At 57.2% G+C, this 15,120-nt stretch overlaps 1 protein-coding gene and 1 long non-coding RNA gene across 11 annotated transcripts in view; one reads left to right on the forward strand and one right to left on the reverse strand.

Annotated features, from left to right (window-relative positions):
• TSC1 (TSC complex subunit 1) overlaps window positions 1-3,570 on the reverse strand; it is a 62,541-nt gene extending 58,971 nt beyond the window's left edge. For 3 of the 8 annotated variants that reach the window (XM_089322020.1, XM_089322011.1, XM_070058365.2), the window contains exon 1: window positions 3,211-3,478. The gene's annotated coding sequence lies outside the window, so the exon portion shown is untranslated. Of the gene's footprint in view, window positions 1-2,574; window positions 2,714-3,210 lie in introns of those variants that run through there. The other 5 variants (XM_070058370.2, XM_070058360.2, XM_089322021.1 and 2 more) reach the window with 4 other exon arrangements.
• Window positions 3,571-3,606: 36 nt separating this feature from the next.
• Window positions 3,607-14,399, forward strand: LOC127485443 (uncharacterized). Of its 3 annotated transcripts, none has more exons than XR_016226407.1 (3): window positions 3,607-5,584; window positions 7,157-7,897; window positions 12,319-14,399. It is a non-coding gene; the product is annotated as an uncharacterized LOC127485443 (long non-coding RNA). The 3 variants fall into 3 exon arrangements; XR_016226408.1 differs by lacking the exon at window positions 3,607-5,584 and having other exon boundaries at window positions 6,544-7,385; window positions 7,797-7,897; XR_011382805.2 differs by lacking the exon at window positions 3,607-5,584 and having other exon boundaries at window positions 6,544-7,897.
• Window positions 14,400-15,120: the final 721 nt, after the last annotated feature.

Genomic DNA, 15,120 nt, shown 5'->3' on the forward strand with positions numbered 1-15,120 from the left:
TTTTCTCTGTCACACCACCGTTCAAATGAATAAATCACTACACTCCTAAAGTTGCACCTATGAAATGTGTCCTCATTAAGTAAATGGTTTCTTTGTGGGAAAAATAAAAAGAAGAGAAAGTGGCCTATGAGTTGTAGGCCAGTAACCACCACAATGTTTTGGATTACAGCTGAGTTAAGACACTTTGTCATTAGATGTCCATGGGAATCCTATCAGCCTTAACAAGCAGGCTTCTGTTACCTTTTGCTACTTCCCAATAAGTAACAAAAGTTACAACTGCAGAGGGAAGGACAAGAAGAAACCGACAAATCCTGAGATTTCATATGAAATGAATTTTATTCTCTATTAAAATAGATATTAAATCACTAACTTTAGCTACTATAAACTTAAAAGTCCAAACAATCTTAGATTGCTGACGAGAGACCTACTTCAGACCAGCTGAAATAAGAAAGATAAATGAGCACTTCATGTACACCAAATCATATTAAATAGTCACCACTGATCATCTGAGGTCAGTAAAAACTCAGCGTTTGTGAATGTTAGAAGAGATGAACATATTTACACTGACTGGAGATTACACAACATATACATGAACCAAAACATCACATAGTATCCCATAAATATGTATAATTTTATGTCAATTTTGAAAAGATATAAATTTTAAATGAAACAATTTTAAAAAATAAAGTAATAAAAAAATTCAATGTAGAGTATCTATTACCTGTTTGTATGTGTGTGTGTGCATTTAAACCAGCTACAGATTTGAATACCATTAAGTACTCTTTTAGGCCTACCACTATTTAAATAACAAAAAAGCAGACAGCTAATGCAAATAAAACTAAAGTTTCAAGGAGAGATTTACAACACGTGGAATTTATAGGGAATTACCTTTTAAAAAATACTAAGCCATGAAGGATAAACGGGTTTTCAGAACAAGCTAAAAGCCACCGATCTGGTTGGCTGCCTCAGCGCCAGGAGTACCCTGGTCAATCGATTCTGCCAGAACCTTTAACTGGGAGGTTGTAGTCACAGAAGTGTGGACTTGGGAGCAGGCACCAAGTCACAGCCGGGCTCTCCAGCTTCGCAGCAGCAGCTGAGGCTGGGACCCGAGGAGACCGGGTGAAGGCAAAGCCTGTGGCTCTTCAGGGAAGCATGCAACGGTGGATGTGTCGCTGTGTCGGTCGGCAGCACCCAAAGACCCTGTCAACCCCAGGAGAAGCTGGGAGCCTCCCTGGAAAGACGGCAGAGCTCTCGGGCCCAGTGAGCTCCAGCGGAGATCCCAACTCTCCACCTAAGAAACGCCTCCACGCTCAGTGCTAAGTTAAAAGGAACGGCCACGTGCACACTTGTGCCAGCAGTTGTCAACCTCAGGGGCAATCAGACCATTTCCAAAGCCAACACCCACGTAGGGTGGTCCTCCCAGACCCCGCGTGTGGGCCTCCCTACTGTGGGGCCCAGCAGCTGTGCGTGGAGGTTCTGTAACCACCACAGCTTCTGGGATTTCATCACTCTGCAAACACCACACACACAGGTGCATATTGGGTTTTCCCTCGTGGGACTGCTCGCTGTTAGCTCACAAATGAAACCAGGCACACACAGAAGCAGGAACTCGGGAGGAACGGTGCCCCTGAGCCCAGGGTTCGAGCGCTCCACCTCTGCACAGGCAAGCTCGGAGGCTAGGGCCTCAGGAAGGCACCAAGTGTTTATGACCCCAGGAAAAGCAGGAAGCGAAGAGAGCTGGCACCACCCGCCCTTCCAGGCACGTGACGTCACTGGTTGGGATAAGACATTAACTTTAGCAGGAGGGTGTTTTCCACGTGCACCTCCTGTAAATACCCCTCCGGCTTCCACGAGTGGTCAGAGAGGGGCCCTGGCCCCCAGGGCGACAGCAGACACCAGGAGCCTCACCTGCAAGACCGAGAGAGGTGCACTTCCCTGCAAAACCCTCAACCAGCCTCCGCATTTGCATATTCCAGGTCAGCTCAGGAATGCTCCGCAAATCAAAGGCTGCAGAGACCGGGTGTTCTGAGGCTCCCAGAGATCTACAGCCCGCCGAACCCCGAGCAGCCAAGCGGGTCCCAGCCCTGTAAATCAGCGCATCTCCCAGAGCATTACTCTATTTGCGTGCTTCTGCAGCTTACTCTGGGCGAAGTCAAGTGCTATTTCTACGCGTTCTATTAAAAAAAAAAAAAAAATCAAGTGACGACGGTAGGGCTTCGCTCTGCAGCAAACTCATCATTTTATCAAACTCCTGACTACTTCGCCGGCTAGCAAGTTTGCCCGCGCAGCGTTGCCCTCCCAAGAAAGGCTGAGCCACGCTCAGCCAAGTGCGCACACACGCTGCCCAGACCGTGGCCACTCCGGGGCAGGCCAGCCCCATCGCCACGGCGCTGCAATCGGCCAGACCCGGGTTCGCGTCCTCCCGGGGGTGTGACTCGGGCCAGGTCTCGCCAAGCCTCAGCCTCCTCATCCGAGAAACCGGGAGGCGCTCACGGCGGCGGCCCCCTCCCTCGGCCGGGACCCCACGAGGCGCCCCCTCCCCGAGCCCCACCCCCACCCGCCCCCACTCCACACCTCCCGCAGCAGGAAACACAAAGAGCGAGCTTAAACCCCGCAGGGTCCCTCCGACCGCAGGCTCTCCGAATGAATGAACGAGCGCCCAGGAGCGGCTCCGCACGCAGCCGCCCCGGAAGCGCCCCCGCGCGGCTCTCGGGCGCGGGGCTCCCGCCGACCCCCGCACGCACCCCCAGCCCGGCCGAGCCCCCGACGCCCGCGGGCAGCCTCCATTCATTCCCCGCCCCCTCCCGGCCGGCCCCGGGACCGGCCCCACCCGCCGGGGGGTCTCTCCCCGGCCCTCCGCGCCCCGCGTGGACCTGTCACCCCACGAGTCCGGCGCAGGCGGAGGGGCCGCCTCGCTCCTGACCTCGGCGCAGAGGCCAAGGGGAGCAGCCGTCCCCTCGGCCGCCGGGAAGGGGCCGCAGCCCGGCCCGGCCCCCTCCCCTCCCCAGGGACCCGCCAAGTCCCCGCCGGGGACAGCGCGAGATAAGAGGGAGGGGACGGGCTCTCCAAATCCCCCTTCCCCGCGTCTTCTTCCCAGCACGTCAACCTCCCGCGCCCGCCCCCCAGCGCCTCGCAGACTGGGGTCATGGTGCCAGGGCTGCCCCCAGAAACCTCGGTGGAAAGGAGGGGGGGAGACACCCCCATACTCACCCACCGTCTCCTCCCCCTCAGCTGTTTACCTCACAGTTCCTCCAGCCTACAGGGCGCCGCCATCTTGGACGCGCAGCACCTCCCCCCGTCGTGAAACGTCCACTGCCGGCGGCGCCCTCCGCCACGAAAAAGAGTCCCCGGCCAGCACCGCCCTCCCTGGGGAACCGAAGGACGGATGAGCGCCGGCCGCAGCCCCGCCGGACGGGAGAGGCCACTCTGCTCATTTCAGGGGACGCAGGCTGGCGGCCAAAGCGACGAGGAGAGTTTTTAAGGTAGGGGGCGGGGACGGCGGAAAGATCCCGAAAGGAGGCCGCTGAGTGATCTTGTGACTCCGAAGGAGGCAGAAAGAAGGGCCGGCGCGGCGGGAGGAGCCACGCGAGAGCCCGGGGGGCGGGGCGGGGCGGGGCGGTCACGTGACGGGCCGGCCGGGCGGGCGCCGCGGCAGAGGCGTAAACAGGCTGCAGCCGGGCGCCCTGCGGCCCGACCCCGGCGGATTTGGTCTCCTTCGGGTCCGCCCGGGCGGATCCTGTGGACCCTCGCGGGAGGGGCGGCGACGCCAAGGCCCAGGGCGGCCCCCGTCCGCCGAGAGCCTCGCTGGCTTCCGCCTTCGGGACGCCGCGGCTTCGCGCCCGGGCCTGGCGGCGCTGGGAACCGACCCAGGCGGGACGAGGCGCCCCGGGGCGGCGGCGCCCCCCACCCGGTTCCGCCGCGGCTCGGTGGGCGGGAGGCGAGGGTCCGCGGCGCCTGCTCCCCGGGCCGCGCAGGTGCGGCCGAGCCGGGACTGCGGCCGGGGGCTTCGGGCTGGGTTTCCAAGGCGAAGCGGGTTTGGGGACGTGGGAGAGGACACCCAGGAGCCGGCGCCTGGTGGGCGGCTGACCGCCTTCGTCCGGGAAGCGAACGGGCCGCGGGGCCGGGCAGCCTGTGCTGGGGCCCGGGGTGTGCACGGGGGCTGCCGGCGGGTCGCCCAGGGCAGGTAGGACGCCCTCGTGGGAGTTAGGACGAAGGACGCGCTCTGGGCGAGCAGATGCCCGGCCTGGGCCCTGAGCCGTGGACGAACTTTGAGCAGAGATTTAGGGACGCACAGGCTTACGAGCTGGGGGGCGGGGGTGGGGGGCGCTGGTCCAGCCTGGTCCCGGAGGCGAGATCTGTGGATTGAAACTGGCCGGGCTTTGACGGCAGCTGTAGCCATCGCGCTAACGGGGCGAACCTCGGCTTCTGCATCTGGGACCTGGGGTCGTAACGCCTCGTTCGTTCGTGGGAGTGCGGGGTGGGCTCGGGAAAGCTACAAGGGGACCTCAAAGTGTGTGTGGGAACATGGAAGTAAAGCAAACGTTTGCAAAGAAAATTAAAAATCCGCGCGGCTCTTCGTGATCCTCATTTTCCGTGAGTGTCTTGAAGACGCTGTGCGTAACGCAGCCGCTGCTTCCGTTCGCGTTCGTTTTCCTGTTGCTGCGCTCGCCAGCAGTAGCTGTCACTCCCCGGGTGGGTCCACCCTGCTCATTTTGCTGGAGGATAGCGTGGGGAGCGGGCTCGGGGTTCTGTCAGCGCCCCCGGGGCGCGGGAGCTGGCTCCCGGCTTTGCGCTCACCGCAGTGCAGGGCGCTGGCGTGTTCAGAGACGCCTGGGACCGCCAGGGTCTGGGGGCGCTCAGAGTGAGGAGGGGGCAGGCAGCGCTCTGGGGGCCTCCTCTCCTGTCCCCTCCTTGGCCGCACCCGGCAGGAATGCTTGCTACTGCACAGAAGAGCGTGGTGCAGAGCTCAACTGCTGGCTCTCGAGGGGGCCGTCCCGCGTCCTACTGCTTCTGGAAGAGGACCGGTGATTGTCTTAGCGTGGACCACCGGGGCAGAGACGGCCGTGCGGGGGTAGCGTACGCTCCGCTGGGTTGATTTCTGCTAAACAGATGTCAATCAGAGAGCTACCTCCAGGCGCCACCTGCAGCCTCCCTGGGGCAGGGCCTTCCTGGCTGGCCCGCGTCAAGGCGGAGCCCTGTGGACCGGTGCTGCTGATGTACATGGTGGACAGCCGTTGCGTGTGTGCCCCTTCTGAGGAAGCGGATCGCCCCTCCGGGATTCCTCCTGTGCTCGCGGCCTGACCACATAGCACCACCCCCAGACCACCACGTGCGGACCAGGCCTGGCCAAGCAGAGGCCCCCATCATCTAACCAGGTTGACTGGCGCGTTGTCGGACATGGGACTTGAGCCAGGCCGGTCAGCCTGCTTCCCTGGGTCCTTATCTGTGGATGCTGAAAGAGAGGTTTTTCTCTTCCTCTGAGGGTCACAGAAGTGGCACCGGGAGCCGTGGTCCTCTGTCCTGTCCCACAGGAAACTGAGTAAGAAGTCTGGCCAGAAGAGGAAAGAGAGACAGAGAAATGCAGGTTGCTGTCCTCCGTTTGAGCTGTTCTTGGGCTTCAGCTTCCAGCTGCCTGCGGGGCGGCCCCCATCCGGTCACTCCGCCCTTGTACACGGCTCCTGTAGGTCAGAGCCCAAGCCCCCAAGGCCCCCGCAGTCCCGTCCCTTCCCCTCACTGTCTAGCTCCGTGTCCTCCGAGGACGTGGTCCTGCCCTGCTCAGGCCGGCTCCCCCGTCCGTCACGGCTCCCCACCCTGTGCTGGTCTTTCACTGTCTAGGCTGCCTCGTGCTGTCGCACCTGAGCCGGCCTGTGCCTCCTTGTTGCGTTTGACCAAGTTGAGGCAGGGCCAGTGGACGGAGGAAGAGGCCCTCCCACAGGGCTGCCCGGCTCCCCCCCCCCATCCCCTAGAGGTGACAGTGCCTCCCCGCCGTCACTGCCCACCCGGCTCCCCCGTGTGTTAGCAATGCCCCCCCCCACTCATCCCCTAGAGGTGACAGTGCCTCCCCGCGGTCACTGCCCACCCGGCTCCCCTGTGTGTTAGCAATGGCTCCCCCCCACACACTCAAACCCTAGAGGTGACAGTGCCTCCCCGCGGTCACTGCCCACCCGGCTTCCCCGTGTGTTAGCAATGGCTCCCCCCCACACACTCAAACCCTAGAGGTGACAGTGCCTCCCCGCGGTCACTGCCCACCCGGCTTCCCCGTGTGTTAGCAATGGCTCCCCCCCACACACTCAAACCCTAGAGGTGACAGTGCCTCCCCGCGGTCACTGCCCACCCGGCTCCCCTGTGTGTTAGCAATGGCTCCCCCCCACACACTCAAACCCTAGAGGTGACAGTGCCTCCCCGCGGTCACTGCCCACCCGGCTTCCCCGTGTGTTAGCAATGGCTCCCCCCCCCACTCATCCCCTAGAGGTGACAGTGCCTCCCCGTGGTCACTGCCCACCCGGCTCCCCCGTGTGTTAGCAATGGCTCCCCCTGCCCCCACTCATCCCCTAGAGGTGACAGTGCCTCCCCGCGGTCACTGCCCACCCGGCTCCCCCGTGTGTTAGCAATGGCTCCCCGCCACACTCAAACCCTAGAGGTGACAGTGCCTCCCCGCGGTCACTGCCCACCCGGCTTCCCCGTGTGTTAGCAATGGCTCCCCCCCACACACTCAAACCCTAGAGGTGACAGTGCCTCCCCGCGGTCACTGCCCACCCGGCTTCCCCGTGTGTTAGCAATGGCTCCCCGCCACACTCAAACCCTAGAGGTGACAGTGCCTCCCCGCGGTCACTGCCCACCCGGCTTCCCCGTGTGTTAGCAATGGCTCCCCCCCACACACTCAAACCCTAGAGGTGACAGTGCCTCCCCGCGGTCACTGCCCAGGGAGTTCCCCACTGTTTGTTTCTCTAAAGCTACTTGCACCTCTGGCTTTTTAATTTCCCTTTTGAGGTGTGCTGATGCCGCACCCCCTTCTGAGAGAACGTGCCCACGGCCTGAGCTGCCCGCTGAGAACCACCCCAGACTCACGGGTGCTCACAGCGCTGAGTGGGCCTGGGTCCGCCCCTGAAAAGCTTCTCACTGAGCCAGCCAGATTCTCCTTCCTGCTGCTTTGCAGGAAAGACCCCGGGCATTGGTTGAGGCTTGCGACTGCACAACTCCAGGGGGCACCATTCGAACGGCTGTGCTCCTGGGGATTCAGGTCACCTAAACACAGGCCCCACGTGCACGCCCTCTGGGTTGTGCGGCAAGGCAGCGCTGTGTTGGCCGGCATACGGCTTTGCATCCAGCACCTTGGACAGCAGAGAGGAAGCAGGACGAGCAGCTAAGAGGTTGCTGGGAAGCAGGTATGCCCCCGGGGGAGCAGGCCTGGTGAGGAGGAACACAGGGCCCTGGGGAGGCGGGAGAGCACAGGACAACAGCTCACGGCCGTGAGGCCTGGCCACACCTGCTGCTCCTGTTGGAAGGTACCTGGGTGCCTCTTCAAAACATGTTCGCTTTCCCCGAGCCGTGTTCCTGACCAGCACGTGAGCCCACAGGTGGCAAGAACGCCTTCCCTTCTTCACCTGGGTGACACCTGCTCACACCTGTTCTTCTGCCCGGAGTCAGCTGCAACGTGACTTCCACTAGGAAAACTCGGGACCTGGAGGAGGGAGGAGGGGCACCTGCCAGCCGTGAAATGCCTGCTTCCTGCGGTGTGTGTGCAGGAGTGGGCCTGTCTCCCTCCAAACTCTCAAGGCTCTCTCTGCTGTCCCCAGGAGGTGTGCTAGTTCAAGGTCAGACGCCAAGGTTGAAACCCGGCGTCCACGTCAGAGCTCCCTGCTCGTGGGTCTGCAAAGGGCAGTGGGAGGTGGCCCAGGTGAGCCAGCAGACGGAAGGTGTCTCTGTCTCTGTCAGTCTGCTCATCGAATAAAGGGAGGGGGGTCCTTGGACCAACCGTAAGGAAAACCCTTCAAGACTGAGGGGGAGCAGGGAGCGTTGGTGCCCACAGGGAGCTAAGTGGCGCCGTGGCTGCCAGCTCTGATGTCAGTGCTCCTGTGGGAGGCCCGACGCTCCCTGAGATCCGGTCGGCTCCCCTCGTGCACTGACTCCGGGGAGACCTGGGTGCTGAAACAGCACCACAAATGCAGTGGCTTGCACGTGGGGGTTTATTGGAAGTCAAGGTGTCAGCCGTGTTGGCTCCTCCCCAGGGCTGCACACTGGAATCTGTCCAGGCCTCCCTCCTAGCTTCAGGTCAGCTGGAAGTTTTGGGTGCCCCTCGGCTTGAGACACATCCCTCTGACCTACACCGTTGCACTCACATGGGCTCTCCCTGGTGTCGGTCTTGGCGCCGGAGTATTTAATTGGGATCCCACCCTATTTGCTTTCCGTACTTAATTTGAAAGGCAGAGTAATGGAGGGAAAGAGAGAGAATCTCCCATGTACGGTTCATTCCCCAGATGGTTGCAGCAGCATGTCTGGGCCCAGCTGAAGCCAGGAGTCAGGAACTCCATCCAGGTGTGGTGGGGGCTTGGGCCATCATCTGCAGCCTTCTGAGGTGTGTTAGCAGGGAACTGGGGCAGGAGAGAGCTGGACGCAAACCGATGCTCCAACACGGGATGTGGGTGTTATATCCCTGACCCCCAACGCATCCGTAATCTCATCTGAACGGATTACATCTGCAGTGGGCTAGGATTTCAGTGTGGGGTTGGGCAGTAAATTCAGGCTCTAACAGGTGCCAAGGGCTGAGTTGGTCACATGATCGTCCATGGGTTGTGAAAGGGGCCCTCGGCCGGCGCCGCGGCTCACTAGGCTAATCCTCCGCCTAGCGGCGCCGGCACACCGGGTTCTAGTCCCGGTCAGGGCTCCGGATTCTGTCCCGGTTGCCCCTCTTCCAGGCCAGCCCTCTGCTGTGGCCAGGGAGTGCAGTGGAGGATGGCCCAGGTGCTTGGGCCCTGCACCCCATGGGAGACCAGGAAAAGCACCTGGCTCCTGGCTCCTGCCATCGGATCAGCGCGGTGCGCCGGCCGCAGCGCGCCGGCCGCGGCGGCCATTGGAGGGTGAACCAACGGCAAAGGAAGACCTTTCTCTCTGTCTCTCTCTCTCTCACTGTCCACTCTGCCTGTCAAAAAATAAAAAAAATAAAAAAAAGAAAGGGGCCCTCTCACTGTGCACCTGCTCATTCCCTTTTTTTGTGTGTGTGTGTATTTTTAAAGATTAATTTATTTATTTGAAAGTGTTACACAGAGAGAGGAGAGGCAGAGAGAGAGAGGTCTTCCATCCACTGGTTCACTCCCCAGATGGTGGCAATGGCCGGAGCTGTGCTGATCAGGAGCCAGGAGCTTCTTCCAGGTCTCCCACGTGGGTGCAGGGGCCCAAAGGACTTGGGCCATCTTCTACTGCTTTCCCAGGCCAAAGCAGGGAGCTGGACTGGAAGTGGAGCAGCTGGGTTTTGAACCGGCACCCATATGGGATGCCGGCGCTTCAGGCCAGGGCGTTAACCCACTGAGCCACAATGCCGGCCCCTGCTCATTCCCTTTTATCGTCTTTCCCCACGTCTAGTTCCCGCCTGTCCCGTAAGTAGCCATTCTAACGTCTGTGACAAGCATCTTTTAGCCTTTGTGGGCCCCTGCAGGGTGCGTGTGTTTACCCTGTATCAGTGAGATCTTGGTGTAGCCAGTGATCTGTTTCTGGCCATCTTCCCCATTCTGCATTACGTGTGCAAGCTCCGTCCACGTTGCTCTGTGTCCCCCTGGCCGGTAGCCCCTAACTGCTGGCAGTGACTCCGTAATGTGATCTACCCTAGTGCCTCCATCTCCCCGGGAGCCACGCCACACTGCCGTCAGTGACAACATGGTGAGGGATGTCCCCGCACTTCTCCCCTGGTGGATTCGCCGAGAATTTCTCTGGGATACCTAGCCAGGGGTAAAGCTGAGGGTCTTGGGGTTCGTGGATTTACTTGTAATACACTAGGAGTCAAGCCGGTGCCGCGGCTCACTAGGTTAATCCTCCGCCTTGCAGCGCCGGCACACCGGGTTCTAGTCCCGGTCGGGGCGCCAGATTCTTTCCCCAGTTGCCCCTCTTCCAGGCCAGCTCTCTGCTGTGGCCCGGGAGGGCAGTGGAGGATGGCCCAAGTGCTTGGGCCCTCCACCCCATGGGAGACCAGGAAAAGCACCTGGCTCCTGCCATCGGATCAGCGCGGTGCACCGGCCGCAGCAAGCCAGCCGTGGCGGCCATTGGAGGGTGAACCAACAGCAGAAGGAAGACCTTTCTCTCTGTCTCTCTCTCTCACTGTCCACTCTGCCTGTCAAAAAAAAAAAAAAAAAAGCCATCTTAAAAAAAATACACTAGGAGTCTTCAGAAAGCTCATGAAGAAGCGGGCCTATGGCCTGGGAGTTCAGACACTAACAAAAATGCTTGCCTGCCCATACAGGAGTGCCTGGGTTCATTCTCAGCGCCACTCCTGATTCCACCTTCCTGCTGATGCACACCTGGGAGGCAGCAGGTGGTGGACGGGTGCTTCCCATCACATGGGAGACCTGGACGGAGTTCCTAGTCCGCGTATTCTTCATGGTCTGGTCCCAGGGGTTGTGGGCGTTCGGGAAGTGAACCAATAGATGGATGTTTCTCTCTCCATATCTCAAATTTTGAAATTAAAATTTTTAAGTTCATGGAAAATGCATACTATGAAAAAACTGTCTATGGACTTCAAAAAAATTTTTGCAACAAAATAAGCTTATCTTTTAATCACATTTTCTGCAAGTTTCCAAGTGCCCCCCGGTACACCACTGCCCGAGTCTCTGCTCCCATCAGAAGTCCACAAAAGTACCTGTGTATTCTTGCTAACACTTGGTAACGACCAACTCTGTAATTGTTTCTATATAACAGGGCCAGAGTGACGTGTGAGCCTCGCTTTGATATGATGAGTGGAGCATTTTTGTGCTATTGGCGTCTTGTGTGTTACTCTCTGTAAATTGCTAGTTCCTGTCTCTTGACTGTTTTCCCAGTGGAGTTAGGATCTTCTCCTGTTGATTTGCTGGAGTACCCTATATGTTCCACGCACGTGTCCCTTGTTGGCTGTAGACGTTTCAACTCTCTCCTCCCAGTCTGGTATCGGACCTATCAGCTGTCTATATTGTATCTCAGTGGAAAAGAGTTATGAATTTTGGAGCCATCAGATTCACCTCTTTTTCTTTTTGACTTTGTTTAGCCTAACCCTAAATTTATTGAGACTAATGCTTGTCATAGTTATAACTGAATCACGTGGCATTAGAACAGGCTAAAGAGGCAGATGAAAAATATAAATCAAGTAACTTTTTAAACCAATGTTTAAAAATATATTTGGGGAGTGGGCGTGTGGTAATCAAGACGCCTGCATCCCACATCAGCGTGCTTGGGGTTCAGCGCCTGGCTCCAGCCTCTTGCCAGGGCAGATCAGAGGAGGCGGGTGATGGCTCAGTGCTCGGGTTCCTGCCAGCCGTGTGGGAAGCCCGGCTTCCTGTCTTTGGCCTTGCCTGGCCCTGACCTATAAGGCCTTTGGGGAGTGAAGCAGCAGATGGAAGGTCTCCCTGTCTCTCTCTCTTTCTCTGCCACTCTGCCTTTCAAATAAATAAAAAGAGAAGGAAAGAAGGGAGGGGTGGAGGGAGGGAGGGAGGGAGGGAGGAAGGGAGGAGATAATGGGAGTGGGGTGTTTGGCCCAGAAGTTACCCCACATCACTTACCAGAGTGCCTGGGTTTGATTCTCAGCCTGGGCTGCCGATTCCAGCTTCCTGCCAGTGTAGACCCTGGGAGGCAGTGGTAAACGCTCCAGCAGATGGATTCCTGCCACCCACGTGGGAGGCCTGGGTTCAGTTTCCAGCTCCTGGGTTCAGCCTGGCCTAGCCCCAGTCATTGCATGTAGGGAGTGAACCAGGGGAGGACTGTGTGTCTGTCTCTGTCTCTGTGCCTCCCAAATTAAAAAATAATAGTAACATTAGGTATAAATTTGGTCCTTCAATTTTGGTTATTTTTGCTTGCTCTTAGTAACTTTTTCATTTTCTTTTAAGTAAGGAAGCACCACAGACATGCAGGTCCTGCTAATGCAGTGGCCGGGCTTCCCCATGTGTGCGTGCGTGTGCGTGTGTGGGTGTGCATGTGTGTGTGTGTGTGAGTGTTTCAGTTCCAGTTTTATGTCAATGCTGCCAAAACCAGCATTATACTTTGGGTTTTTGAGGTTTTGCCTTTTCCTACACTTTGTCATAAAAAATCATTCTTGAGTGTTCTATGTATTGATATTCTTTATATTTCGTGTTTCACTTTTAGATCTCTGTGAAGGCCAAGAAAGTGGGTCAGTCCTGCCTCCTGCCAGCTGACGGAGGCCCCAGCTGCCGCGGCCACACTTGCAACAGGGTCACACATCCACGACCTCTCTCGGCCAGGGGCCAAGCAACCACAGGGATCCTCGTGGAGGCCAGTCCTTCTGAGGTGGGGGGCGTCAGCTGGAGGCCGTCATCTGACTGAGGGGCCCTCTCCTGAGACTGCAGTGCATTGTGGGACTCCTCCTCACAGCCCCCCACCCACCCCGTGTCAGATCTGCATCACTGTGTTCTTCCATTTTCTGTCGCTATCGAGAAATGCCCGAGGCCGGGCACTTGCAAGAGAAAAGCCGTTTATGCAGCTCACAGATTCGGAGGCTGGACGTCCAAGGTCAGGCTGCTCCCTGGAGTTGGCCTCTGCCGAGAGCCTCCTTGGCTACACCACATGACAGGAAGCCAGAGACCAGGACGGAGTCCGTGGTTAACATCACTCCCAGCTCGCTCACAGGCACTGCCTGGGTCCCGTGAGAGTGACTTGATCTCCTCCGAGGGAAGACTCCAGCACCCAGTCACCCTCCAGCAGGCTCCACCCGCTGCACCTGCCCCACCTCAGCACCCCACGCTGCGGACCAAGCGTCCAGCACACAGGCCCCTGGGCCCACACTGAAGCCCCCAAACCGGGCACTGTCCGAGGGCTCTCCACCCTCTCCAGTGGCCTCGCCTGTTAGCGTTCGGTACCAGGCACTGTATAGTTCCTAATCTTAATTTTGTGCGTTTCTGAGTTTTTCAGTTTAGGCTTGGTTATCACTGAAGTAGAGAAATTCTTGTTGATTTTTTTGTTAGGTTCTTACATCTAGTTGAACTCTTTGATTCTAATAGTTCGTCACTTACACTAATAGTTCGTCACTTATTGTTTACTTATTTGGTTATGAGGTAGAGAATCAGAGAGAGAGAGAGACAGAGCTCCCCTCTGCTGGTTCACTCCCCAAGTGCCCACAGTAGCTCCCAGCAGGGGCCAGGAGCAGGAACCCAGCCCAGGTCTCCCATGTGGGTGCAGGGCCGTCACCACGGCCTCTCAGGCCTGCACTGGCCGGAAGCTGGCCTCAGGAAGGGAGCCCGGCGTTGAACACAGGCACTGTGATGCAGGAGGTGGCACCTTAACCCCTGGGCCAAAAGTCTGCCCTGGTTTTGATGGTTGGTTTTTCTTGGTATCTGTTCATGTCAACTGGAAATGAAACAGTTCTGGGCCGGCGCCGCAGCTCACTAGGCTAATCCTCCGCCTTGCGGCGCCGGCACACCAGGTTCTAGTCCCGGTCGGGGCGCCAGATTCTGTCCCTGTTGCCCTTCTTCCAGGCCAGCTCTCTGCTGTGGCCAGGGAGTGCAGTGGAGGATGGCCCAAGTCCTTGGGCCCTGCACCCCATGGGAGACCAGGAGGAAGCGCCTGGCTCCTGGCTTCGGATCAGCGTGGTGCACTGGCTGCAGTGGCCATTGGGGGATGAACCAACAGAAAATGAAGACCTTTCTCTCTGTCTCTCTCTCTCTCACTGTCCACTCTGCCTGTCAAAAAAAACAATATGTATCCATAACTCATTACCTTCTCTGTGCAATGGCTAGTATTACAGGTCAGTTGAATTTACAAACCTTGTATCACTCTCCTTCTGTTTCCTGCCTCCTGTTCTCTGTTCTACTGTTGTCATGGGTTTTGCTGCTACATAGGTTGCAAGCACCACGAAACATTGTTTTAAATATGTATTTAATTGAGAGGCGGGATCTTTCATCTACTGGTGTACCCCCCAAATAGCCACAGAAGCTGGGACTGGGCCAGACCAAAGCCAGGAACTCAGAGCTTCAGCTGGTTCTCCCACGTGGGTGCAGGGGTCCAAGCACTTGGCCATCTTCTGCCGCTTTACCAGGCGCATCAGCAGGGAGCTGGATTGGAAGCAGAGCAGCCGGGACTCAAACTGCTGCTCCAATATGGGAGGCTGGCGTTGCAGGCTGTGGCTTCATGCGCTGGGCCACAACACCTGCCCCATTGTTATTGTTTTTAAATAAGCGATTATGTTTAAAGAAATAAACAGAAAAAATGTTGTAAATGTTGTAGTTCTTTACATATTTAACATTGCCAGCATTCTTTTTTTTTGGGGGGGGGGCATGGATTCAAGTTTCTGTCTGGAATCATACTCTTGCTACTTAAAGAAGTTCCTTTAACATTTTTTTCTTTTTAAAAAATTTATTTGTTTGAAAGAGTTACAGAGAGAAGAGATACAGAAAGAGATTTTCCATCCACTGGTTCACCCCCAGATGCCTGTAATGATTTGGGCTGGGCCAGGAGCCAGGAGCTTCTTTGGGATCTCCCACGCGGGTGCAGGGGCTCAAGCACTTGGGCCATCCTCCACTGCTTTCCAGGCACTTTAGCAAGGAGCTGGATTGGAAGTGGAGGAACTGGGACTCCAACCGGCACCCATGTGGGCTTCCAGCACTGCAGGCGGTGGCTTTACCCACTATGCCACAATGCCAACCCTATCCTTTAACACTCCTTATAATGTGAGCTTGTCGTGAATCTTTGAACCTTCATTTGTCTGAAAAAGTGTATTTCACATTTATTTTTGAAAGGTATTTTCATTGAGTATAGAATTCTAGGCTGACAATTCCTTTCTTTCAATTTTTTTAAAGATTTTTTTTTCAAAGAGTTACAGAGAGAGAGGGAGAGACAGAGAGAGATCTTCCATGTGCTGGTTCCCTCCCCAGATGGTCACAATGCGGCTGGGCCAGGCCGAAGCCAGGAGCCAGGATTTTCTTCTGGTTTTCC

The sequence above is a fragment of the Oryctolagus cuniculus genome, chromosome 1, assembly GCF_051225735.1.
Source record: "Oryctolagus cuniculus isolate XC-2025 breed Fujian yellow rabbit chromosome 1, ASM5122573v1, whole genome shotgun sequence".
Lineage (NCBI taxonomy): Eukaryota > Metazoa > Chordata > Mammalia > Lagomorpha > Leporidae > Oryctolagus > Oryctolagus cuniculus.